Source organism: Pogona vitticeps, chromosome 3, assembly GCF_051106095.1.
Source record: "Pogona vitticeps strain Pit_001003342236 chromosome 3, PviZW2.1, whole genome shotgun sequence".
Taxonomy (NCBI): Eukaryota; Metazoa; Chordata; class Lepidosauria; order Squamata; family Agamidae; genus Pogona; species Pogona vitticeps.
The window spans coordinates 181303000-181327795 of record NC_135785.1 but is presented as its reverse complement, the minus strand read 5'-3'; the positions used below and the strand labels follow the sequence as shown (position 1 = coordinate 181327795).

Genomic DNA, 24796 nt, shown 5'->3' with positions numbered 1-24796 from the left:
TAGAGAGTGGATTGGGAGACAGTCTTCGGACTGCCTGGTACTGTACTGCCTGGACTGTATTTTCCCTGCCTTCCCTGAACCTTTCTTGACCTAAGGAAAAAAAGAAACAAAATATCCCCCTCTAGTGGTTGAAGGCGGAATAGCAGCTTCCCATTAGTTTCTATGGACGGAAAAGAGCAGATACGGATTAAATGGTTTTCAATGCATTCCTATGGGAAATGCAGATTCGACTTGAGAACTTTTTGACTTGAGAACCGCCTTCCAATACGGATTAAGTTCTCAAGTCAAGACCCCACTGTACAGTACTAACTACATACAGTACTTAGAATTAAACGATGTGCTAAAAAAAATTGGAAAAGAAAGCAAAGTAGCAGTATTTGTCCATTTCCAGACTCTTTGAGAATTAATTGAAGGTGTCTGAAGTACCGTTCATGCTGGACTGGAAGCTCTCCGAAGTGCCAAATTTTGCTACAGTGCTTTGGCATTTAAAAATGCTGAAAACTGGGGTGGAGGGAAGGACACTTGAAACCAGCAAATCTCACTCGGAAAATGCAAGTAATATTGTAATAGAACCAGGAAGCCCAAAGCACAATGGTGTGGGCAGCTCATGCACCAATGAAAAGCCCAGACTCTCATGGAAACTCCAATCATGCATCCCCTGGGAGGGCTGGGCCTGACCAGATAAATTCCCATTTCCATGGCAGACAATCATTTTGTGTTCTGCTAGGGTAGGGGAAAATCTTGCATACAGGATGGCAATACAAGGTTTTGGGCAACTGTTTTAGTTTTGCTTTCACCACTATAAAATGAATTGAAACACTAGAACTAGATTTTGGTTGCTGCCAATGCAGAATGCAGAATTTAAAGACACTGATCAGAATCCTGCTGCTGTTCAATAAAGTTTGTGCAACTTGCCATGGCTAACTGTGGCTACCAGTAATAACTGAGGTGCTGGGGCAAGACCAGGCATGCAACTGAGATGTGCACCAACACCTCATTGGTTAAATGCAACAAGTTACACAAAGCTTACACAAATGCCACCAGGATTCTGGCCATATTTAAATGGATTGAATAATAATATCCATGGCCCATGAAATATTGGCTTTTATTGCCCTGCAAGTGACTTTCACGTGGATGAAATTTTTTGATCATAAATAAACTCAGTAAATCAACTATGGCTTTGCACAGGCTCCATCATGTGGATGCATGGATTCAATTTTATTCTGGAAAGGAGGACCGTTCAATAATTCTGTTAAAATTTAACAGTTAAATCATTACTTGAGTACTCTACATGTTGACAATGAACAGCTGCTTTTCTTTGACAAGAATGGTAACCAACTGCTCTTGATGACAATGGTTACTATTTATACTATAAAAATTTGTTCCTGCCAGTTTGTCTTTGACAGGCTACTGGCGAACTGAAATACTAACACTGCCTTCACAATGTCATCTAAAGCCCCCTCATTTCATCAATGCTTCAAGCCAAAGGCTTAGAAGGTATTTGCTTCTGCTTTGCTTTTACCACTGGCACAAGCAGATAAACGAGACATATACAGGTTATTGCAGTGTTCTGATTTACTGTGGTTATACAAGCCAGAATTCTCAACCTGCTTCACGGTGGCATTTATTGCTGGGTTATGAATCCGAGCAATAAACCTGAAACCTATGTTTGGCAATCAGGTTAAGCTCTCCATGTCTGGTTTGTTTGACAGCGGCAGAGAGGGAGCAAACAGGCAGCGTGTACTGTTCACACTACAGTTTAATGAGCCAGGAGTCTTGGCTTAAGTGACATGACAATGAAGTGACCATGTTGGAAAGGGAAGATACGTATCTGCAACAGCAAAACAAAATCATAGCATGCAAACAGAAGTGGGGCAAAGCATGTACATTGGGATTCCTCCTAACATCACAACAAAAATATACCATAATTAGAAAAACAACAGTATGTTATTTATAAATGTTAAAGAAGTGGTGTTTTCCCAGTAGATTAAAGAATAATACAATTGTAGAATTGCTCAGTAAATCTAAAGATGAATCCAAAAATCACTACAAATATATTAAAACTGAGTAGCCACATTTACTTAGCAAATGTTTTATGTACCCTTTAATGTGTCCACAATACTGTTTGATAATATGTAGGCTTAGTTAATTGATTAATCTATTAGTTAAATGTCCTGTTATTAATGAGTGGCATAGCCTTAACTCGTAGGCAAATAACATTTTCTATTTACTGTTAAGGATAATAAACTACCATAATGGGAATTATGTCATCTGTTCTCTTGGACATACCAATATAGCACTCTAAAGAGATAATTCAAACTAAATATCACCCTCTGCAGAGTCTAAATTATTCTTCAGATGATTTTTTAATATATATATATATAATTTTAATTCTTGTTTCCTTGAATTATAATACAATATGCTAGAAACAGTTGCTGTACTTCCTTCACAAATCTGTACTGCAGATACATGGGACTGAATATGTTTGCTCAGCCTAGAGCAATGTTATGTTATGTGCTGCAAGTCAGAAATGATTTACAACGACTCTATTAGGGCTTTCAAGGCAAGTGAGATATTTAAGGAGGAGTTTTAGCAGTGCCAGCTCCCAGTGAGTTTCCATGGCTGAGAAGGGATACAAACTCAGGTCTCCTGAGTCCTAGTCTATCACTGTATACATTATACAGTACCACATTGAATGTACAGCCTAGAGTAGGCCCACTGAATCAAGCATACTCATATAAAGGGTTGATTTAGAAAGTTTCATTCATTCTTCTAGGTCGGCTCTGGCTGTACAATAGGATTTGGCTTATTTCCCAAGAGCCTTGCATCTAGAATGGGATTCTTGGGTGCCTGCCTACAAACTCTTTTGGTGTAATAAATATTTTTTTCTTCCAAAATCCACGTACCTCAGTTTGAAAAAAAAACATATTTGTGTGATGTTTCCTACCCAAGCCCAAGGCTTTTGTGGCTAAATTCAGGTAAGTCACAGACAGGTGTTAACTAGAGGGGATGCTGGAAAAAATATCAAGCAGCCCAAACTCTACGGCATTTCAAGATTTCTGAGATTTTTCTATGCCATCTTGGAATTTATCTACTCTGTTCTTTAAATCTAATAGCCCAATTTTCTAGATACATTTTCTTTTACAGCAACTTTTACAATGAGTACTCTCTGTGTTCTGAAAATTATCCTCTGTTGCATAATTTATGAATACCTAAGTGCACAAATGTATTCTTAAATACTTATGACCAAGCATATTTGTTCTATTTATTACATAAATATTTCCATAGATAAACCCAAACCCATAATGTGGGTTTATGAAATGCACACTACTGGGTTTTTCCTTATTGCTTTACACCTTTGTCAATTAGTTGATTACAACAGAAAATTTATTTGCTTCAAATATATACAAACATACAGTTATGTCGACACAGCAATTATGCAACATTTTCCATCCTTTAAGTGCTCAAATAGGTAACAAAGGAAATAATTATTACAGTAACTCCGTTTTAAAGATTCTTAGCAACACTAGGACTGTAAACCCAACCTTTCCAAAAACAGTAATGGCTTCATGTTGGATACAGACCAAGGATATGTGCCAGGGTTTTACATATTCTAGGGATGTAGATACAATCATTTCCATAACTAGCCCTGGAATATGTTTTTGTGCTCATTTGGGGAACATGGAAGGATCCTCCCTGAAAAGTGCAAGGACTGTGAATACATTTAGACATCCTCTGGATAATGACAGTGCCCTGTTGACTGATCCTTTCACCCCAGAAGCACCACTGGATTGCTTCTAACACAAAACAAAAAGTGCAGCTGAAACTAGGACTTAAAGTCCAGAAAAATAGTATCATAGGAGGCTGCCCTACAGAGTCAAAACATTAGTCAACCTTGCTTAGCACTGCTTATTCTGCGACTCTCCATGGTTTGAAACAGGAATCTTTTTAAGACTTCCTGGAAATACTAGGAAGAAGATTTGGCCAATCTAGTGGCTTTATTTCTCCTGCAAACCACAAAGGGCTCTATTATACACACCAATTTCCCTCAGGGTCTGAGCCTTAGTATACATGATTGGTCAAGAAGACCAACAAGATTAGATTTTAACATAGCCCATGTTCCTCACTGAAACCTTAAAATCCTTGACCATGAAAGTGGTTGGTGGTATATATATTTGAGCAACACTTTTGTTGTGGAAACTGGCAACAGTGATTTCCCTCAATTTCAGAAATTAATGTGTTGCCCTGAGAAAGAAAAGTGAATGCAGCAATTTACCTCAGAATTACTGCTGAAAGAATAGGCCACTCATGCAACACTTGTCCATTCCATAGAGAAGTCACTTGCAAAGCTGCATTTAAGAAGACTTTGTGTGTGTCATTACTGCACTTTTGCAGGAATAGGCAGAAAATATTTACAAAACATGCTTATACCATTTTGGCTCAGCCAGTTAGATACATGTACTAACTTTGTATAGTCAGAGTCACCAACTGATTCTGAAAAAAAAAGCCATTGAAAAAAGCTTAGGATGGCTATTATTTGAAGAGTGATTGAGGTAGAACAACATGATAGTAAGCCCTAATATTAAAATAATAATAATATAATAATATTTGTTTATATTGCGCTCTATACCAGAGCACATTCCAATAGTCAAAAACAGCTAAAATACAACCACAACATAATTACAATGATAAAAACATACAGTAAACAATTATAATTCCATAAAACAGTAAACAACAATCAAAATACTATAATGACAATATAATAACTGAAGTACAGTAATTCTGTCCCAGTAATTGTCTATTTCCATGGTCAACCCCTATGGTTCCAGGTTGAACAAGTAGGCTTTTAGGTCTTGTTTGAATTTGTCCAACTTTAGTTCCACGCGAAGGTACTGTGGAAGGGAATTGCATAATTTTGGGGCCAGATGAGAAAATGCTCTAAGTCTGGAATTAGCCTCCTTGGTTCAAGGGACTAGTAAAAGACCAGAATCGACAGTTCAAGTCCTCCTACGAGGAATATGCCACCCCACAAGTTCTGCTAAATAGCTAGGGGCAAGAGAAATGTAATGCTTTAAATGTTAGAACAAGAACCTTATAATATGTTCTTGATCTGATGGGTAAAAATCTACTTCATCCCATCTAATTGCATTTTAAACAAGAAAAGATGTTTCCTGTTACTTTATATGCAAAGAACTGTGCTACTTCATACTCATAAAGATTCTTTTGCACCCCACTATGGTCATCATTATACATTATTAGGCATTTTGCAGCAGTATCCAAAGGACCCAATTATCTCCAGTTATTAAATTACCCTTCAATTCAAATTACATGAATAAAAGTAGAGTTGTGTTATAATAAAACTGATCAAAGTAAAACTAGAGCTATAATAAAACTGATCAAAAGCCCACTCTCTGAAAAAGTGGCACAACAAAGTGTACCCTACAAAACCCAGAGAGATTTATACCACTCAATCTCAGATCATTCACCTGAAATTGTTTCTTTACTAGATAAATATATAGTAAACCTGTTATTAGCAGTGAGCTGGTATTATTATATGTTGTTTTAATACATGGGTGCCACAAGATGAACAATAGCAGTTACTCAAGAAAACAGGTCACAATTTCAGGTGAGTTACATATGATGATTTTAAAAAAAAACACACACAAACAATTGAAAGAAACAGGGACCATAGTATAAGGACGTCATCAAATGTATCCAACATGTTCCGCTTTTCATAATGTGCTCAAGATTACATTGTAGGGATACAGAAACAGAAAAAACCATTCAGAAGGCCTAGTGTCTGTTGATATACAAAGGTTTTACATGACAAGGGAGAACCATCAATGCAACAAAGCTTTTTTTTAGGCATGTAGTTTCATGACCCGGGCAAGCTATCACAGAAAGGCCTCTGTTGCAACCGAACCCAAATACAGTACTGAAGGAACACAAAATATCTGCTGGCCGAGCAGTTTCTTAGAGGGGGAAGAGGGTCCATCAGGTTGAAAAATCTTGCTCCCAGGTTATTCAAAGCTTCAACATTAATGACCTTTGAAATGCATCTGGAGTCTGACAAGAAGTCACGGCATTTGTTCCTAAAAGAAACCTCCTCACCCCATCCTTTAATCCAGCTTCAGCCAAAAGGATAACTGCACGTTGGACCTAGATATGCATACTAAACCTAAGAGTCCTATTTCACTGCCGTGACCAATCGTCTTGTATGTTTTATAAAACATAAATACCATCAGAATTACTTTGCTAGACCACACATTGGCAGAGATGGAGACACTGTGTAAAGGGCAAAAGCTGTTCAAATCATGAGGGAAGAAGCAAAAGGGTGTCTAGGTCTCTGTTGGGGAGGTTCCACCTACAACAATCATGGTGCCCCCAGCATTTGCCTCTGGGGTAGGCTGGCCACACAAAGCTAGGCAGCTACTGCAAGAGTTGCAATACATTAAGATGGAAAAAAAAAACAGGAATTAGAGATTGAGAAATATCCAGCATTCACAGGGCTGGGAAAGTTATGCTCATGGACAAGAAGAGGACATGAAACATCTCCAATGGTCAGGAAAAGGTCTGCAGTTTCTTTGCCTTCCAAAGAGGACTCGAAGGCGCAACGTCTTGCCACAGATCCAAAGACATTCAGTCCTCAGCTTGTGAGCACACATACTTGGACAAGGATGTTCTCTCCCCAGCTTGAAAAAAGATACAGTACTTTCCTCGACAACACCTGGTTTAGTCAAGTCTCAGCCAGACTTCATTTGGTACCTCTCATTCTCTGAGATGTTTAGAGTTGCACGCCAGACTGCATACTCACACTCTGTTAGTATTTGCTTTCATTATGTAATGCTGAGCCTCGGAATATTTATGGACCAGAAAATGAAAAGAGAACTCTGATTAAAGACAATTCCACATTCCAAGGTATTTGTTGGCCTAGTTCAGAACGCTCCGCCCCACAACTGTGGTGTAAGGGTGGAAACAAGAGTGCCTTGGAGTATCTCTTGGCAAGTTTACACTTGCAATATAATTGGTTTGGAATGATACAGCAGCAACTATTCTTTGTTCCTCTGCCAAACTCTGGCAACACCAATCACATAAGCTGCACTGCTTCAAGCCCCTATGCAACAAGCATAATTTGATCTAGATAAATGCTTCTAAGCATATAAAACAAACCAGGAAAAATACCTCAGCATTTGAAGCTATGCAAATAAAAGGCAGTGAGCGATCGGTGGCAACAGGAAGAGAGGGGGAATTTCTAAATCTGAAGTCCTAAACCAAAGCGAGTATGACTCACTCTTCAGACATGAATGCCAAACATACTTAAATGGAAGAGGATTGCTTGGTTAGAGATGGGGGATTTTGGATGAGTCTTTGGGAGCTCTGCCTCGGCAGACATCATATGGAACTTTCAGTAAAGGTTTCCATAAGGAAATGGTTCTCTTGCAAGTTGCAAGCATTTTGAGCCTCCTATAACATTAAGGCCACCAGTCATATCTACCTATTATTCCATCCAGACTACCATGAGTTTTTTTTCTCCACAATATCTTGCTCTGAAACGGGAAGGGGGAGCATACTGTGGAACGGCACAGAGGCCTGTCAGGAGGAGGGCAACAGTCTTCCAAGGAAACAAAGTTGTCTTCCTCCTTGTCGACTCCACAGTGTTTCAAATTCAATATACCAACTCATGACCTAATTTATCACTGTTTGATTTCCTGGGTTTGCACCTAAATAAACTTTGTGGAAGCCTGTAGTACCCTTTGACTCTTCTCTTGGGTTCACTGAGCATATGGTAAGTAATGTTAATACTGTAATGCTATCAGGTATCTTAACTTCTTGTTTGAAGAAATTACACACCTGGCTAAGGCAAACATGGGAAGCTAACTAACTCATTTGTACTGCTTGACAAACATATGGACCAAACCTGTTGCTGTTGTGAAAAAGGCAAATTACATCTTGATGCAATCAAAAATAAAATCTCTAATGTCATAACACCGTTGTACAAATCAATAATGGAAATCTATATGGACTACTGTGTGCCAACATAGTTGCCCACATTCAGCATACATTTAACACAAACCACCCAGAGTAATGCTTCGGCACTAATGGAGAGAGGTATAAAAATTTAATTAATTAATTAATGCTGCAGAACTGGAAAAGATGCAGAAAAAGGCAACAGACTATCCATATATCTGAATTAATAACTCCCCAAGAGGAAAAGCTACTACATTTAGTAAAGTTAAAGGTTCCCTTTGACATTTAGTCCAGTCATATCTGACTCTAGGGGGCAGTGCTCATCCCCGTTTCCAAGCTGTAGAGCCAGTGGTTGTCCGTAGACAGTTTCCGTGGTCACGTGGCCAGCGTGACTAGACTTGGAACGCTGTTACCTTCCCACCGTGGTGGTACCTATTTATCTACTTGCATTTTATATGCTTTTGAACTGCTAGGTTGGCAGGAGCTGGGACAAGCGACGGGAGCTCACTCCGTTGTGTGGATTCAATCTTACGACTGCTGGGTCTTCCGACCTTGCAGCACAGAGGATTCTGCGGTTTAACCCACAGTACCACCACATCCCTGATGTCATAATAAGTCATGCAAAATTAACCTCCTCCCCCTCTTTTATCTCTGGCTGAGACAGCTTAGTATGTTTTGCCTGGAGCCAGCCATATCACTGAAGACTGAAAGGCAGTTGCCATCTTCAAATATTTGAAAGGTTTTAACAGGGCATATGGAACAAGCTTGTTTTGTATGGCTCTAGAGTAGGATTAAATGGATTCAAATTAAAAGAAAGACGATTCTAGCTAAACATTAGAATGAACTCCCTGATGGTAAACCCCAGCCAAAATCCTGTTCACATAATTTTATGCAGCAGAAGCTGATGATGTCAACAGCTTCCACTACTAAATTTTAATTTAAATCAATTGAATGCTTCCTATTCCCCTGTTTTAGGTTCTGATGCTCCCTAAGGCTCCCTTTTGCCCTGGCGAAGCCTTTAGAAACCTTGGGATGGACGGGAGCGTTTATCTGCCAAAAAATCACCCTCAAATCACCAATGGAGGTCCCAATCCTGGTGGTGGCAATCTGGCACCAGTTTCTGGCAATTAACAGTTTCCCCTTCCAAGACAGAAGAGAGCCCTGGGGATCTTTGGAATTTGAAATGGAATGATAGGAAGCATTTAATTAAATTCAATAAATTTTACTGGCAGAAGCTGATGATGTCATCAACTTCCACCATATGCAGTGGACCCTCGACTTACAGACAGCTCAACTTACAAACTTTTCGAGTAACAGACTTCTCTGGCCGCAAAATTTAGGTTCGACTTGCAGCCGGAGAATCGACCTACAGTCCGGGAAAAAAACAAAAACAAAATGGAACAAAAACGGCCAGTTACGGGATTAATCGGTTTTCAATGCATTGTAGGCCTCGACCTACAGACTTTTGGACCTGCAGCCACCGTTCCAATACGGATTAATTCCATAAGTCGAGGGTCCACTGTAAAGTTATGCAAACATGATTTTCATCATTGTTTGACAATGAAATGGAAGCTGGTGGGCTCTCCTTCATAGCAGATATTTAAATAAATGCTGGCTGGCCATTTTTCTGGGATGTTTTAGCCGTGGATTTCTTCATCTGGCAGAGAGTTGGAATTGGGATCCCCTTCCAGCTTTAGCATTTTGACTGCAGCTGTATAAAATTATAAAATCATATAGTAAGAGAAATTAGGGAGACATTTTTACTCCTTCTCACATAATGTTCAAAACCAGGATTTTCCAAATGAGATAAATAGTGGGAAATTCAAGACATATAAAAGGGAATAGCATGCATAGCTAAGTTATAAAATTCCTCACCGTATGTTTTAGTAATAGGTAACAATGTGGATGGTTTTTAAAGTAAAATTAGAAAAATTAATGGTTCATACAGCTATCAAAAGCATTTAGTCATTAGTTAGCTATCGATGTCCTCAAGTCAGTTACATACTGTCTCCAGTATCAGAGTCAGGATGTCTCTGTACAGCAGCAAGTAGGTGAATGTTCCTGCACTCATGTCCTGTTTCGGAGCATCTGACAGACACCTTGTTGGCTACTATGGAAACAATAGGCAGCAATACCGGGAAAGCTTTCTGTCTTCCCAACAAGACTAACGCCTTCTGCTACCCACTGAGCATACCATACTCTCTGTGCTGTCTGAAGCCACAGAGCAACTTTACGTTATACTCTTATTCATCTGGAAGGATGACATCCTTTTATAGCAGTAAATCCATACGTGACCATGTGTAGCCTCCAAAATTGCCACAGCGCAGGAAAAACACCTTGAAATGATGATAGCTTGTTTTTTCTCTGTCTGAAGATGTGATTGCCACAAGAGATATCAAATTGAGAGAAAGCCATTACTACGTGAACATAGTAGCTTAGCTTTTTTTCTAGCTATAGTGATTTCAGCTACAGAAATTAAGTCAGAAGGCAATTTTTTAGCTCCCTGGTGGCCTTCAGTGGAAGCAGATAAGTCTTTCTTTGTAGGCTGACAACTCTTTAACATGGGTCTGGTTCCTCAAAAGGCAGCAACACAATTAGGACTGAGGAGGAAGTATAATATGGCTGGGTTGTACAGAGGGAATGACAGTGAATGTTGTTTCAGCAGCATGGAAGCCCAGACTGAGCTGCAGTACTAATGAGGTGATGAGTGCTACCTCTTGTGAACAAAACTACTTCAAGTTAAAGGGGTTTAGACAGTCCTTTTTGCTATCTATGTTTCCTTTTCCACTCCCTCCTTCCCTGAAAAAGAGGACAAAAATATTTGACTGTTGGCTAAAGTGATCAGAATAAAGTGGCCCGATTTTCAAGCATTTGCTCAGGGTTTTGGAAAGATCCCCCAACTCCCCTCCCCCCTGCAGACAACAACAACAACAACAACAACAAAAACACCTTAACAAATTCTAGCCCACTTCAGACCAATAGTGCCTCCCTACACATGATGGTGATGTCAAGGTCATGCTTTCCTTCTCTGCCCAGCAGCATGCCTGATGCCTTCCAAAACATCCTGCCTTCCCCCATACATCTGATTCATTCAAATCAGATGTAACTACATACACATGAACAAAATCATAGATATTGCACATAGCATCCAAGAAATTGACCATCCGATGTACATTCAGATGCATTAGATTTGAGATGTGTGCATGTTTTTGAAATACTACATTCACAGGAGGATTGCTGGTCTGAGATACGGGTCAAGCAAAAGGAAAGGATCAAATCTCTTCATTCCTCTGTCACCAGCGGGAAAAACATCAGAAGGTATGTTCATGCCTTCTAATTCTAGAAGACTATAGAAGGTCTGTCAGCTAAAGGCTGTTTCACATGTAATATTTCCTAGAACTGTCCATTCTTCTGGTTTGGGTCTTATGACCACAGAAAGAACTATTTACTCCTACCATGTGTATCACCAGAAATAACTAAACTGCCTTGCTATATGGTGAAGGATCATGGAACTGTCATGTCACAGAAAGTTCACCACAAGGCTTTGCCTAAGAACTGCAAATATGCAAGTTCCAGATGTGGGACCACACAGACTTCACGAAGATCAGAGTGGGAAAACAACATCTCACCATCAAATGTATCAGCTGCCTTTCTAAGTGAAAATAAATCCTGCCTCCTTGACAAAGGGCACCAGCCTCCATTATTATATATTGACTTTGTTCCCCTCCATCCTTGTGCCTGACATTTCACAGGGTGCATGAAGGCAGGCTCCTATTCCAAGGAGCATACAACCTAATATCTGATACAGAGGATAGAGCTAAGGAAAAAGAGTAGGGTTAAGGATATACAGGAAGCAATATCTTGTTGTTTAATTTGAAAATATTTAGGCTGGGTTACAGCAGGATAGGGAAACTAGGTAGGTATGTAGGCTATGCAGTACTCCTTCAATTCTGCTTCTTTTAGGGAAATTAGGTAGGTATGTAGGCTATGCAGTACTCCTTCAATTCTGCTTCTTTTAGGGAAATTAGGTAGGTATGTAGGCTATGCATTACTCCTTCAATTCTGCATGTATTATTTCTAACTGTTTTCTTGGTAGTGACTTTTAAAAGGTAGAAATTTTAAAAATTGTTTTATTGAATTCTTCCCTGATCTTTTTGGGAAAGGATCTAATAAATTTTGCTTATGAAAAAGGAAGCACAGTCTGAAAAAGTAAATTGCAGAAGAAAAATAATCATACTGAGGGAATAATGGAAAAGGGCAGGTGAAGCAAGGAAGGGCAACATTGTTGATATTCATAAATACTGTTGGATGTTCCAATTTGAAACTGTTAGTTTCTATGCAACATTTACACACGTGTTCTTGAAGTGTTTGCTTTTCTGTAAGGAACATAATGCAGAGTGGGATCTACTGTATTTAACAATGACATTAACCCCCATTAAGTTCAATGGACTTAGTTTGGCAAAAACATAGACAGAATTGCATTGTGAACCGAGGGTTCGATCAAACTTGCATTGTAGATAACATTTTATGTCTGTGTAAACCATTCCTTTCTTCTGGGGTTGCCTTGGAACTGTGCAGCTGACCGAAGGTCATGCAGGCTGGCTCTAGACCCGGGCAGGAGACCCGGTGGAGAATTGAACTCCTTAAACTACTAAGCTATCCAGCCAACTCTTTAACATTTCAAAGCCTTCTGACACACCAAAAATGTCTTGATTGTGTAAATAAGAAGGAAAATCATCCTTCACTCACGCATATCAAAATAGGTTTCTTTTATTTAATTTGTCATCACCACTGTTTATACAGCAGAATTTTGGTACTGGTTTTATAATTGAAAATATTCTAAAGCATTATTTTAAATCAAAATAAATTAAATGACTAAAGCAATTTCCACAAAACTGCTCGATTAAATTCTGGAGTTTTAAAATGCTTAGTTCTCCAAGTAGAATGTATTGTTTAAAAAGGTACTATTTATTATGCAATTATACAATAATTATATGCTACAGAGGAGCCTTTTAACATCTTGCCAAGGAACATGTGGCCACATACACAGATCAGAGTATTCTAAACTACAAATTAAAACCATGTTTTCACTTGCATTATTAGGAACTTGGATTGAAATCATATACATTTTGTTTCAGGGAAAAGGTGGGTGAAGGGTAGAGGGGGTGTAGCATCAGGAAAAACAAGCTACAGAAGCCAAATTCTCCATTTGTCCTGAAGAATGTTTAACTTTTGGCAGGAATAAATCCCTGTGAAGCTTATGCTCTGCTGAACTCAGCCAAGAAACAAACACATTTTCAACACTCAATATACATAATATGGGCCAACAGAAACTCTACAGACCACATTTTCATTCTCATAGCAAAATCTACACAGATGTAATAAAAATTTTACTATCTGCCAATACGACAGGCAAAATATTTCATCATCCATGGCCTAAGATTAAAAAAAAACAAAAACAAAACCCACACACACACTTAAGCTTACATTTTTCTTAATGGTGCAAATGTCCAAAAATGCTTCAGGTGATACTGATACTGAATAGTAGGGCAAGCATAATAATAACCAGGTATTAGGCAGAGGGCACTGAATCCAAAACCCTCCCTAATATAATCGTTTAGGCAACTTATCCTGCTGAATCCCATAATTGTTTTTCATTTCCTTTACAAGCTTTCAAGACAATGACTGGACATCATCCAGTCAACACAAGAGAAGCAACTCAATACCCTATTATCAAACTTTGGACACTGAGTTGTGTCAGTTGACCATGCATCAAGAACAGGACATACCCAATATTTTTAAATTTCCAAATCTCTTTCTTTCTAAGCTGTTAGCTGGCTGTATTCCACTGAATCTTCCCATAGTTTCTTTGAAACACAGTATTTGTTATCCAACATATGAAAGGCAGGACTGGATGAACCCCAAACTGGAATTAAGATTGCTGGAAGAAATGTCAACAACCTCAAATATGCAGATGATACCACTCTGATGGCATAAAGTGAGGAGAAATTAAAGAACTTCTTAATGAGGGTGAAAGAGGAGAGTGCAAAAAATGGTCGGAAGCTCAACATCAAAAAAACTAAGATCATGACCACTGGTCCCATCACCTCCTCGCAAATCGAAGGGGAAGATATGGACTGCATTCTGAAGGAAATCAACCCTGAGTGCTCACTGGAAGGACAGATCCTGAAGCTGAGGCTCCAATACTTTGGCCATCTTATGAGAAGAGAAGACTCCTTGGAAAAGACTCTGATGTTGGGAAAATGTGAAGGCAAGAGGAGAAGGGGATGACAGAAGATGAGATGGTTGGACAGTGTCATTCACACAACCAACATGAATTTGACCCAGCTCCAGGAGACAGTGGAAGACAGGAGGGTCTTGCGTGCTCTGGTCCATGGGGTCACGAAGAGTCGGATATGACTTGATGACTAAAGAACAGCATTTGTTATCCAAAGGATCCATCCTAAGAAAGGTATGCGAGTTTTTTTCCTGCCACTGTAAACTCCCACGTTTACCTCACTGCAAAAATCCATATAGCACCTGGGCTTGTAAAAAGTTCTATTTGTGTGTTCAGCTGTTGTACCAACAAATAAATATGTAAATCTTAATTTTTAGGCCTATTTGCCATCAATTTTGAAATTTCACATTATATGCTACCAAAAGGCGATAGCAAATGTTTGCTAATCAAAAATGTTTGTTTGTTTTTAATGTTATTCAAGGGATCATAAAGAGGTGGCAGGTATGTTAAAAAATTACACAAAAAGATAGAATGGTTATGACTACTTACTTAATATTATATCTCTAGTTGCTAAGCAGAAATAAATCTGGTTACTGTATTTATAAAGAAATTTTCGCATCAGATTCCTTTTTATAATATAATATAATATAGTGTTACAATGTTTTGCTATATTTAATACAATACAGTGCATCATAGTAAGTATCAATTAACATTTAAACATTTTCCATTGAAAAACATGACAAATGTTTATTACCAATACAGTATTGGGTGACAAAATAATGGCTGAAATCCACCAGTAAGTCATGAATAAACTAGGTAGATTGTGACTCACCAAATCCCCACTGGTTCAATCAGCCTACTTTAGTTGAGACTTACTACTGAATTTCAGTCACTATGTATACTAATTCATGGTTCTTTGTCAGCATAGGTTATCATCTCAGGTACCAGGACCTTGGCACAGCACCTTTTAACAGAATTTATCAGCAAAAGTATCCCAAGTTTCTTCAGGAATTCTCACTCCAAAGTTCAATTCCCAAGCACATGCTTCTTCTCCGCCCTGCCTGTTTCCCACAGCTTGTGGAATATTTTGTTAAATTTTACCAGGAAAGACTCTTGCTGAGGGCATTATTCCATCACCATTTTGCCTGTTTCCTCACAAGAACTTAAGCTCATAAAGTCCACGTTTTGTCATGAAAGGTCATCAGGAACCCAGAGGGAGGGAACCTAGCAAAATGGGACAACGTGCAGTTGGAAAATTTCTGCCAAAGTCCTTTATTGAAATAGTCATGAGAATACTAGAGTGGTCCTCACCGACCAGATCGGCGGGGTATTAAATAAATAAATAAATAAATAAATAAATAAATAAATAAATAAATAAATAAATAAATAAATAAATAAATAAATAAATAAAGTATGTATATATAGCCTGACTGAATCTTCAGATATCGTGAGTCAAAGCCCATCCTTCCTCCATTTCCTAATCCAATAAAAGCAAAACTGAAAAATCAAAAAATTGGCTTAGAAAAGATCCGTGCTGGGATTTCCCTGGCAAAAAGATGGCTGGCAGGCACATGTGCAGAGGCAGCCACTCAGCTCCGCTACATCCTCGGGGCACAGGTGGGCCCAGGTAACAGAGAGGGCAGTGGGAAGAGAGTGGGTGGGCAATCTTGGTTTGCGAAAGCAAACAAAACACCAAGGGGGGGGGAAGTTCAGTGCTTTGTTTTGCTTTAGCAAAACGGGATCCCTGAACTGAGTTGTGAAATGAACGACGAACCACCCTCTATTGTCAGGATTTTTGATTCGTGTTTAATTTCATGCGCATCTCTACTTAGCACATTGGAAAGTTCCCTATGAAGGCACATCCCATTTTTTCCAGATGACTCCCATTTTAATTCCTGGTCTGAATCTCCCTGAACTCCTTTCTGTGCAAATAACTTTATCACCAGCTATTCAGGTGTTAGAGCCTTTCAGAATAGAATTTTGAATTTTCAACAGTTTTTTTTGGCTTCTATAGTATCTATCCTGTTTTATTCTAGAATATTTCTTAAGAGACAAGAAAACCAGATACTCATTACTGCTGAAACATACGTTTTAAAATAAATTGTACTTTCAGAGATGCATAGCTAAAATCTCAACTCTTTTGAGAAGAATCTGAAACTATCCTATGAAGAAACATCAGCTATAATTATTCCATATGAGTATGGCAATTACAATTACATTTCCTGCAAAAAAGTAATAGAAAAAGTGTGTGTTCCCTGTATGAATAAATAATTTTTAAAAACTGGGAAAATGACAAGTATCATTAGTTACACCTTTCCTAAGCCCTTTCGGGGGGGGGGGAAGCTAGCCATATGGGGCTAAATCCAGTTCTAGTTCCAATTAGAGTAGACCCACTAAAATTAACAGGATTTATGGTAAGTGGCAATTAACAACTCCAAATCATTGCAGCATGTCTGCTCTAGTTGGGACTAAAACTGGATATAGCCTAGGAGATTTTAAGTCCAAGTTCCTGGTGAATGAACCATACATGACAAAAAGGAAATCCAAACATCAAAGGTTTCAGACAAGATGGAGTAACACTTGGACTACTGCCCATCTTAGTTACAGAGTCTGTCTCAAGAAAAGATGTGTTGTGCCATTTTCTACTCACTGTAATCTTTGCCACACACCTGAGAGTCTGGGAATTATCTTGTGCAATAACCTCTTACATAAAGAATAGCTGCCACTGTATCTGCCTGGCGATTTAACTAGCAAATGTGAGAAACCGGGATTTCTTCCCTGTAATGTATGTCTCTCTCTGATGATGAAACACATAAGCTAAGAACAGATACTCAGATAGATTTATTGTGGGAATATGACCTATTGTCTGGATTGCAGTGACTACTACCAGTTCAAATATGATGGTTTAATCATATTCCAGATAATTTAATGCTGAGAAAAGAAACTTAATTTTGATACCCATGCCACTGTAACTAATTTATGAGTAATTTAAAAATGGTATCTTATAAATGGTTTTAATGTTTTTCTAAAGTTTTAATATTTTTGTACATCGCTCAGAGACCATTGGTAATGGCGCGGCTAAAAAAATCTTGTAAAAAAATAAAATAAATCACTGCTGCATCAGACCAAATGCCTATCTAACCCATCATCCTGCTTCCCAGGGTAGCCAACCACACTCCTTTCTCTCAGTTGCACTGCCTTCACAAGGTCACTTGGTGGGGACATGGGAGAGGGCCTTCTCTGTTGCTGATCCCAGACTCTGGAACTCCCTCCCACAGGAAGCCAGGCTGGTCCCAACTTTGCTGTCCTTCCACAAGCAGATGAAGACCTTTCTCTTTAGATAGTCTTTCCCTTAGTGACTAGCTGTCAAAGAGGGGTTTTAAAATGAAGTGTTCTATCTTGTTGTTTTGAATCGTGTTGGTGTTGATTTTGCTTTCCATTTTTAATCTGGTATTTGTTTGATTATTTTTAAACATTTGTTTACATACTTTTAAACATTGTCTTTTAAACCATCTTGGGTCTTTTTTTAATGAGACAGTTTAGGCAAAAACAAACAAACAAACCAGCCAGCCTAAGAACAGGATACCCCTGAATTTTTCTGGACCACTAATGAAACAGTAGCAGCGCTAAAGTACTGCAGCTCCTTCATTTCGTACCAGGAAGGTCTTTGATATTTCATCATCATCTTAGAACTGAAGAGCTGGAAGGGACCCTATGGATCACTGAGTCCAGTCTCTGTCAAAGAGGGACAGTGGGGAATCAAAATCCCAACCTCCGGCTCCGCAGCCAGAAACCTAAACCACTGAGTTACCAGCAGTTTTTAATGCCAATGGCTAGGTAGCCTAGTGGTGTAGGTATCTGGCTGCAGAGCCAGAGGTGGGGAGTTCAGTTCTCCACTGTGCCTCCTGCAAGTAGAGCCAGCCTGTGTGGCCTTGGGCAAGCTGCACAGTCCCGGGGTGCCCACAAAGGAAGGGAGTAGTAAACCACTTTTGTGACATTCTCTACCTGGAAAACCCTAAAAAGGGTCATCATAAGTCAGACTTGATGGCATACAATTATTATTACTGATATTTATAGAGAACTTTCCCATATACTCTCATGACTTGGAATTTAATTGATGCTCGACATGACTGAATTCTGTGTTGTCTTTTTATAGGAAAGCATTTGTTTTGCAAGGTTCAAAAGATACGTTTCCAGCATCCATTGTGTAATTGGAATTTTGTTACTCTGCCTGACTTTATGAAACAATAATTAAAATTATCTATTTTATATTGATTTGGTTTTACTGGTCTTTGACCACAATAAAGAATACTACTACATCCATTGTGTAATGTCTGGAGAATCACACTCCTTTATATGCAGTAACATGTATCTTACAGATGCCAACTTCAATCAAAACTCATCCTGGACTTATAGTTAATTTATATTAATGTGTATAAATTATATGTGTAATATGTTACGCGTCATCAAGATAAAACCAATTTGTAGCAACCCTAATAGAGCTTTCAAGGTAAGTGAAAGAGTGGCTTTACCAGCTCCAGCTCCCTTGCTATGAGTTTCCATGGCCAAGCAAGGATTCACACCCGGGTCTCCTGAGTCCTGGTCCATCACTCTATCTAGTGCAGCATACTGGTTACATATGTATGTCCTATACACATGTGCATGTCTAGCCCTTATTGCTATACAGTGGTGCCTCGCTTAACTATTGCCCCACTCTACGACGAAATCGCTATATGATTAGGTTTTTGCAATCGCTTTTGCGATCACAAAGCAATGTTTTAAATGTTTTTTTTTTTGTTTAACGATGATCAGTTCCCTGCTTCGGGAACAGATTTTCACTTTACGAGATCAGCAAACAGCTGATCATCTTTTTCAAAATGGCCGCTGGCTGCTTAAAATGGCTCCCCGCTGTGTTTTTGGATGGATTCTTCGCTTTACAGGCAGCGAAAATGGCCGCCCCTATGGAGGATCCTCACTGGACGGTGAGTTTTCAGCCCACTGGAACGCATTGAGGGGTTTTCAATGCGTTTCAATGGGCTTTTTTATTTCGCTTTACGACGTTTTCACTCTACAGCGATTTTGCTGGAACGAATTAACGTCGTTAAGCGAGGCACTACTGTATTGACTGCTTTATTTTCTTTCCTTTTCTCCTTCCCTTCGTATTCGCAAATTTTAAAAATAATTTTAAAATTCTACTATTCTACCTGTTTCTTACAAACTATCTAAAATGACATAAAATTCTCTCAATCTATTGCCAGCAGCTATAACTCAAAAAGCGCTGCCCCATGTATTTTTTTTTTTTTTTTAAACACCCAGTCTTCCAATGAATATGAAGTCTTAAGAAGATATTGTTACGGATGGATGTTTCCTAGAAGTTTCATAATGCTATGGCATGTTTCAGTCACAACATTTTAAATATTCATAAAGATGAACAGATCATCACAGATGCAGGGGAATATAATGCAAATATTTGCATAATGCAAACATTTGTATATTACAACACCAGCAGTAGAACTCCTGACTTTCGCCATAACAAAATACCCAATTGTTAGCTGAGTAATAGCACAGGAATGTACTAGTATTTCCTGCATACTTCCATGGTTTTAGTCCCCCACCAAGCTATTAGATATAGAGCAGGAAAGGAAGAATCAGTGACCCTATATTCTACCTGAACCAACCTTGCTGCTCGTTTAATAAGAGTTCAAGGTAGATTTGCACCAGAAAAACAGTGCATGCAGCAAAACTATCTCTGCTCCATTGGATGTTCTCTAATTTACATAGTTTTACATTTTATTTTTAAAAAACATCTTATCTTTTCCCCAAAACCAGGATTCAAGTTGCCTTGCAAAGTAATTAAAAAAATAAATATAAATAAAAAGCACATGGATTTATATTTTTGAATATACGTAAGAAATCAAAAATAAATGACTCAGAATATTTAAAAATAAATTAAAGGCGTTTTAAAAGCATGTAATATTTTAAAAACTACAACGAGTTAAAAGTCCCTTTCTTAGCAGCCAGTAAATGGCCAAAAGTCTACCTGCACAAGAAGATCTTTACCTGCTGGTCGAAGGGCAACAAGGAGCGCACCAGCTTTGGAAACAAGTTCCACAGTCTGTCTGGAAACAGCCAATGAGAAGTCTTTTAAGAATCAAACCAAATAGCATGTTCCTATGAGGAAACATCTTCTGATGGATCTAAACACATCCAGTTTACCTTTCAGTTTCCTCTTTTATTTTATGTACCTTTGTTGTTGTTTAGTCCGACTCTTCGTGACCCCATGGACCAGAGCATGCCAGGCCCTCCTGTCTTCCACTGCCTCCCGGAGTTCGGTCAAATTCATGTTGGTAGCTTCGATGACACTGTCCAACCATCCCATCCTCTGTCATCCCCTTCTCCTCTTGCCTTCACACTTTCCCAACATCAAGGTGTTTTCCAGGGAGTCCTCTCTTCTCATGAGATGGCCAAAGCCATCTTTATGAACTGTCCTTCCAGTGAGCACTCAGGGTTGATTTCCTTCAGAGTGGATAGGTTTGATGTCCTTGCAGTGGAGGGGACTCTCAAGAGCCTCCTACAGCACCCAATTCAAAAGCATCAATTCTTCGGCGGTCGGCCTTCTTTATGGTCCAGCTCTCACTTCCATACAACACTACAGGAAAAACCATAGCTTTGACTATTCGGACTTTTGTTGGCAAGGTGATGTCTCTGCTTTTTAAGATGCTGTCAAGGTTTCTCATTGCTTTCCTCCCAAGAAGCAGGCGTCTTTTAATTTCTGAACCTTTGTCTGAACCTTACAGAATTGATATGGGGGGGGGATCCATTGGCCTAGGATCAGTTTTCAGTACTGGTTATATTACAGCAATGCTCTCTCTGTGTGGCTACCATTGAGAAGCCCATAGAAAAGTTGCTGCTGCAACTTTTATCTTCTTGTGTACCTCCCAGACTGCCTTGCAACAAATACACAGACTCCCAGTTTGTATTCCAGGTTCAGTTTCAAGATATGTTTCTTACCTATGAAACCCTGAGTAGCTTGAGACTGGATAGTTGAAAGTCCAACTCCTCTCATATGAACCTACCACATTTTATTACCTTTTTCAGAGGTTCTGTTATAATGCCACACCATCAGGAGTGTGTAGTTAGTGAGAGGATGAGACAGGGCCTTTTCCGTGGTTGTGCCTTGATTTTCTATCTCCCTCTGACTGACTACATCTTTGCTCAGCTTTAGGCTGCCAGGAAATCAAGAGTGGGGAGCTTCTTTCAACCTTCAGTTTCAGACTGGAGGGGACACATTCCGTCAGTGAGCCGAGCCAAAACACAGCCTAATTTGACTGCCAGTAATTAAGCCATAGCAGAGGAAATTTAATCTCTTAGAATATGGAAAAACACATACAAAAGGTGTGAAAAGACAAAGTAATCCTTCCTCAGGGGCGAGGCCTTCCGGCAAATCCCAGAGGGATAGACTGAAATCCCATAACCTGGGGTTGACAGTGCCATCGATAAATATGCTTTGGTTTATCCTACATTTTGAAATAACTTTATTAAAGCATGGGTTGTACTGTGCTTAATTGGGTTGGTTCATTACAAGGCTGCTTTTATAATTGTAGATCTCTTTGAGGCCTTTCAGGCAGAAAAGCAGTTGACAAACATTTTTTTTAAAATGCATAAAAAACAAATCAATTTACATAACATTGTAAAGATGCACGAACCTGCACTAATCCTGCACTATGGAGTGATAACCAACATCTTGTAAATCTTCTCAATGAGCCTATTAAGTAGGTCACCACTACTCTCAATTACTAAATTAAGTATGGCTAAAAATAGAGATTTGTCAAAAGCTACTCAGTGACTCCACAGAAGAAATGGATTGCAGATGTCTTCTTTCTGTACCAACCCCTTCACCTGCTAGCTCAATAAATAATGTTCAAGAAAAACAGATTTTACTTGTAAATTAGATCTTTGGCAGTATACAGAGAACACTCCAGATATTAACACATTATGAAGTAAATATTATTTTCAAAAAAATCGATGCATGTCATGTCTAGGCAAATGCAATTAGATTGATGTAAAATATAAAAAGGAGTTCTGCATTATTCAGAATTATTTCAATGGTCCTTATCTACAACGCAAGTGCTTTGAGAATAGTTCTCCCATATTGATGACACTTAAAACTATAAGCAGTATTGAGATAGGTCACAAAGGACACCAAGAAGCCTCTGCTACTTTTCAAACGTGTATTTTGTACTCACAGCATATCAGATACCTTAGTCCCATGAATTCTGGATTTAGAAGGAATGCAAAATGCCTAGCACCATTTGCAAACATATTTAAAGAAAATGAAATATTTATTATTTTTAAAATAGCAACAAATCTAAGTTTTCCTGTTTAAGTGCTTTCCACTTCCACTCTGAGCAACTGAATATGCTATGTGAATAATGCATTTGGAGCCATAAATTCACAATGTTCAAAATTCAGGTAATGTAAACTCCTAATTAGATTATGGTCAATGTGCCTAAGGGCATAAATTATAACTTGGTTATAGCTTAGAGGCCAGAAAGTGTTGTCAGGTTTTGGGACATGTATGTTGCGAGGATACTGGCTATTACTCAAAGCGAAGGCACAGGTCAAGTTCTGGAGACAGATGGAGGCAACATAATCCAAGACAGACAAGAGGTCAAGGCAGAAAACATCACTTCAAAGGTCCACAGGCTGGAAACCAATCCAAAATTGGTGAAAGGTCAAATGCCACAGTTCAATGAACCAAAAGCTATTAATATAAATCCAAAGACAGGCATGCTTGTGGTCTATTTCTGTAAGGCAGAAAAGAGAGGATTTTAGCTAGGAAAAGCTGTTTTCTGATAAGACAAGTTGGAGCAATTTCTGAGGAGCAAGTTGTCAAGCCACCAGAAGGATAGAATCCCTGTTGAAGGACTGTACCTCTCCCCAGGGATGCAGGAGTTTCCAACCTCACATTCACCCATCATCTAGGAAAAGACACTGGCCATTTTGCAAGAAAGGGCAGAGAAATGGGAAATGGAGATGGATTGGGAAAGGTAGAAAATGTAGGAAGTGACATAGAGGAAGAGAAAGGAAGAGTGAAGAGTTCAATACCCCCTGCCTTACCTATGTGAAACCCTTGTTATGTCTTGAAGGAAGTCAGGGATATCACTGTTGACCTCCAAAAAGGACAGTAAGATGCTAGAGAAGAGAAATGAGCTGTGGAGTTACATAGAAAGAGGTATTGTGCAGCCCGCATTATGGGATGTTGATTGTGTTGAAAATATAGATGACTGTTAGATAAAAACAAGAGTTATACAGACTACTAGTCCATACGTCATGGAAGTAAACATGGGAGAAGACCTGGCAAGAATGGTGGCCAAAGAACGGAATCACACAAGTTATGAAGCTAGGGCTATACAGGACTCTTTGAAACAACTGATGCCACACTCTGCTTGGAGATAGGTTGCCCTTTCAGGCTATGTGGCACACAGTTCATGCTGTCAGGCTAGTGATTGACACAAGAGTATAGGTGGCATCAGAGGAAAGGTCCTGCAGCCTAACCCTAAATTGAGAACTGCCATCTCAGGGACCTACATGTGGCCTTAAGAAGCCCAAAGTACTGTATTTTTCACACCATGACACACTTTTTCCCCACAGAACAGGGGGGTGGAAAGTCTGTGCGTCTTATGGAGCGAAGAAAACAGATTATATTTTCCTGTTTTCTTCTCCTAAAAAATTGGTGCGTCTTATGGAAAGGTGCATCTTCTGGAGCGAAAAATATGGTAACTTAATATTGGCAAGCAGACGAAGGGAGAGAATATAAGCCAAACTCTCTGATGAATTGGTTAGTGTGTTTTCCTGTGACAGATAGACATGTCTTCACTTAAGACTGCTTTCTGAATAAGTAAAAGTTATTGTTAATACTTGCATACATAACCTTGATCTGTTGCATAACTTGATTGAACTGGTTTTTCTGACCTTAAAAGTTTTGAAATTCATACCTGCCAGCTGAAAAAGTAGCATATGCAAAAATTCATTTAGAACACAACCAACATAAGAACTTTATACCCAAACAAAGAATCAGTTGGTTTAGCTTAGGACCTTCCACTAGTATAGCAGCAAATTCCACTAGTATAGCAGCAAATAGTTACATGATGACCCCTGCAGTTCCCAGATGGCTACACCCCTGCCTCTTATCATGGGCTCAGCATCCTTCCCTATATGCTCTGTTTCATAAATTACAGGCAACAGAGAAAGGCTAGCTTGCTTCCTTCTCTGAGAACCAAGATATTCTCTAGATAACTGTGAAAAGGGATAAGAACCTTTCTAGTTTCTGTGGAAATCGGAAGTGCTGACACAGAAGTTATATTAAGTTCCCCACTTTTTGGATATATACCATTCAGTATTGATAGTTAAATTTAAGTGACTATCAATATTAATTGGTGTATACTGAAAAACAAAACAAAACCCCAGAATTTTTTAAAAAAATTTCTCTGGAGATGGACCGGATTTCAGATCCTCATAATACAATTTCTTCATAAAGACAATGACTGGTAAGTCACAACAAGCATAAGTTCACTGAATCAGCAGGGC

The 24796-nt window shown here is 38.9% G+C and overlaps 1 protein-coding gene across 8 annotated transcripts in view; it reads right to left on the bottom strand.

The window, feature by feature from the left end:
- Positions 1 to 24796, bottom strand: part of TBL1X (transducin beta like 1 X-linked) — a 195542-nt gene that overhangs the window by 107298 nt on the left and 63448 nt on the right. The gene's annotated exons all lie outside the window — the stretch shown is intronic.